Here is a 4,481-nt window from a genome sequence, read left to right on the forward strand (position 1 = left end):
TTTAAAAGTTTAGATAAACGAAAAAAGTGTGGCTTTTCTTTGTAGAGCGTTCAATTTCCTACAAGAATATGTAAAAACGTTTGCTAAAAAGTCATTTGGCTTTTATGGTCACTATGGTGTATGCGTTTTTTTTTTATAAAAAAAAATAAATGGTGAATTAAAAAAAAATATAAATTGACAGTTTGACCCCCAGCTTTAAAATTATTAAGGTGGTAATGGTTATTTATAAATAAATATGTACATATGCATGCGGAGCTTTCGTATTTCGAAAATTCATTTATTTAAGGCAATTTTCTCCATACAATGAATTTCAGATTTCACCTTAAAATATTCTGTGAAACTATGGATACTTAAGACCATAAATATACAAAAACCAATTTTTGTTTAGCTTTTCTGAATTCTTTTCCAAATTTTCAAAAACAAATTTCTAAACAATAAATACGAATAAAATTCAATTTCAATTTGTGCGGATCTTCCAATCCAAACAAAAATAATAATATTCCAAATAAATAGCTGCCATTTGGTTGTCATAATAAAATTGAATGGATAAACATATCTGACATTTATAACCTACTTTCCACCACCATAAGCAATGGCTCTATCTACCTAGGAATATCTCTTTATTTAAGCGGCAGTCTTACAGAAATGCCACTTGAACAAATTGTTATGACACATATCCTTTTTATATGCAAAACAATCATAAATAAAAACCAAAAGCTTCACACCAAAAAAAAAGGCAAACAAAAAATATAAATAATTTCCCATCACAAAGAAATCTGATTTCATAACGCAAAAGGAACAAAAATACCCAAAGGACTAGAGAATATCCTCTGAATCCAATGATTCTATAAGGATCTCTATAGGCGGTGGAGGATTGTTTATTTCTATTCAAAATTCAGGCATTAACACACTCTTGGTAGATTGGAGAGGCGCGCAAATACGACTATATCCGGTAACTGAAGTGCACCTTTACCATACTTCCTTTGAGCCATTCTCTCCTGCTTTCACGATAGCAAACTCGTTTTTTTTACTTTGCCAAAAATACAAAAAAAAACAATCCTTCCGCAGGAAAAGCCTTTCACACAAACGTGTAGTAGTTATGTCTTCTGAGTAAACGTTAAACTACCAAAACTGAAGTACCACACGGAATTTACGGATATATCTCTCGTATCGTTCATTACTACTTGTGTCTCTGTTGGTGTGTGTGAGTTTGAGTGTGAGTGGGATGCATGGACGGTATTGTATAAAAGATAAGGATAAGTGTTTTTTTTCTTCTTTTTTTTCAAACATAACCGGTTTCCTTTTACAAGGACGAAAACATTTCGGAAAAAAAAATAAAAATGAGTGTGTTTGGCATAAAGTGCCGACTATAAATTCTTACTATATGGCCGATGGAGGTAGAGAAATGCCTCTAACCGCTTTCCTTTTTAGTGTTTGCATATTTGAGGGGTTTTTTTTTGTATCTCTTTTGGCAAAGGCAGGTGGGTGAATTTTGTTTTTCTTTTATTTTGGGGAATTTTGAAATCGGAGGTTCCACTTGAAAAGGATATTTGGGATGAAATTGAAAACTTGAACGATGATAGTCTTTGGGAAATAGATGTGAAATGTCTAAAAGTGAATATAGAATGCTTAGTTTTGTTTCTATGTATTTCTTGGGATATGTTTGAGTTATAAAATAAAAAACTCTAAATTGTCGAGAAATGGCATACAATTATGATACAAAATCTAGGAAGTTAAAGGTATCGATAACAAAAAAAAAATTAAATTATAAAATTCATTTGTGTTAGTGCAATTATTATTAGGTATCTATATGATTATTTAAAAACTTTGCTTCATTATAGTTTTCGAGAGTCGGGAACTTAAGTTTTTTTTTTGGTGTGTGTTTTCAAATTTTTATTGGTGCAAATTTTATTTTTTTATAACTGCTTTCTTGTGATATTTCTTGTTTCGGCTTTTATTTTAACCCACCCAAAACTTATCAATAATCAAGAGGTTAAAATTTAAATTAATATTTTTTGAATTTATTTCTCAAAAGTTAAAATACCATATTATTTTTGCTAGCAAAAATATATTGGCCATTTTTATAGAAAACAATTCGGTCATTTTTCATTTTTTGTAAAAAAAAAACGAAATTGGATGTTATTTTTAAATGACGTTTTTGGAGAAAAAGAAAATAATAATAATTTTTGTAAGATTAAAACTAGATTTTGGAACAAAGTGTTTGGCCTTTTTTTGCACAGATTGGATCTTTAAAAAAATTAAAGTGGAATAATTTTTTAGAAAAATAAATAGACTGTTTATATAAAAAATAAAATGCACGACTTGCTCTTATGCTAAAAGTTACTTAGAATATTAAAACTTTTCTGATATAAGATATATTTTTTTTAAAGAAAAATTAAAAAAAAGGGTGTTTAAAAACTTATCATTTTGACCTCCAATTAAAACATGCCATTTAAACTTTGTTTGTAACAAAAATTAAAAAAAATAATTTTAATTTTTATTATTTATCGATCTGCTCATATAAAAATTAAAAAAATGATTGTTTTTAAGATTTGTCTTAATTTTAACATTGATTTAAATTTTTTTTAAATTATTTTCGGTTGGGAACTTTAAATATTAAATTATAACCCGTTAATCCAACGATTGAATTCAATTGCAAATTGTATAGCTTCCCTTAATTTATTTTAAGTACCTATTAGTACCTTGGGAACACAAAAAAAAGCACCCCATCCTATCGATCTCTTTAACCTATTGACAATAACTTTAATATATCCTTATACTTTAAAGCATTATTTATGTCTCTAAACCTTAACTACTATATTGTTCTTTAAAATATCAAGATAAAAAACTCTTTCTTCCTACACGTTTGTCTCTCATTGTTTAACAAAGAAAACATAACAAAAAAATTAAATTAAAAATAACACAATTTTCTTCATTGTTAACGAACAAAAAAAAGAAAAAAAACTGATGTCAACCCCATCAATTTCCCCAGGGTTAAGCGCTGCTTCATCGCCCAATAACTTCTGCCTCTATAGTTGAAAATAATGTTTCAAAACGTTCTTAAAGAGATCTAAAGAACATCCTTCCTTCTATCCTCCTTCATCTCCTCTGTATACTCTAGCTTGTATATATTGCATCGATACCTTTCATTCATGTCCATTTTGAAATCCTTTCAGCTTTCAAGCTCCCTCTATACGACATTGAGACTCAAAGTGAATAACAAAAAAAAAAAAAAATAGAATCTTCCCTCTAGGATACATTATATCCTGGTTGTGATATCTTCCTATTCATCGATAGATGACACAAACCTTCTTCTCCCTATAGGACTAGAGGAGACCTTTTTTGCCACCACAACAGGATTTATATAAGGCTTTAAGACGTTATTTTAACCGCACTCGCACATCACACAAGACTTTTGAGATTGTGCATTTCAAACTGTTAAGGCTGCTACTACTTCAATCGGACTTTTGATTACCTATTTCAAGTTCTTTTGTTACAAAAATAAGTAAAAAAAAAAACATGGCTTCAAACTAGATTTCAGCCACATCCTGGCAATTATGTTTGTGTAACGGTGCACTTTCAAATGCACTCCTTCTTTTCTATATTCTTCAATAGGATTTTCCATGTCAAAATAGGATTTTTACACAAGAGTCACATCCTCCGAAGTGTATCCTCTCTCAAAGAACGACACATGCAAGACATACAATTTCATTACACAAATCTCATCCCTAAATCCTGCCCAACCCACCCAACGCCGCCACAGCTTTTATATTCTCATACAGATCCTTGCAAACGGAAATTTGGTTTTCACTAGTGAATTGCCATCGATTGCGCTAGTAGTGGGAGTCTGTTAAGGAAGACATGGCGGCGGCGACGCGTCGGTGACAGTGGCGGTGGTGTTTTCGTCCTCGCCCTCGTCCTTGTACAACATAAAACCAAATTCCCAGTTTATATTCATTCCCAATGAACGACTTCGACGGTTTAGTAAAAGTTTCAATATTTTTTGAGTTTTTGTTTGGTTTTTGTTTTATTTATAAACCCAATACTCTTGTAGTTTTGTTGAAAGGATCTTTCTCTCTCTGTTCGTTGCCTATGTCGGAGTATTCAAAAACTTAATTCAAGTGCACGATGGGAAAATTGAAATGAAAGAAAGAAAACCCTAGGAGGTAGGTACTTTTGTATGTTTGATCGGTGTCGAAGCGAATTTACTAAGCGATGAACAAAAGCTTGCAGAGGAGCACATAGCCGTCGTTTAATACATAACAAATGGTGTACCAGTACTAGAAAGCAGAGCCGGCGGTAGGTGGATGCAACAAAAGGACCTCAACAAACACTTTGTTGCGTTGCTGGTTGTGTGGCTCTCTATGTGTGGAAAATATATGGAAGTGCAAAGCAAAGCGAATTTTTCGTTTATCGGGCGCCAACATCATTCAAAGCGCGGTAATCGAAGTTGTATGATGTGTGAATTCAGTATTGCTGCT

This window comes from Episyrphus balteatus, chromosome 2 (assembly GCF_945859705.1).
Source record: "Episyrphus balteatus chromosome 2, idEpiBalt1.1, whole genome shotgun sequence".
Classification (NCBI taxonomy): domain Eukaryota; kingdom Metazoa; phylum Arthropoda; class Insecta; order Diptera; family Syrphidae; genus Episyrphus; species Episyrphus balteatus.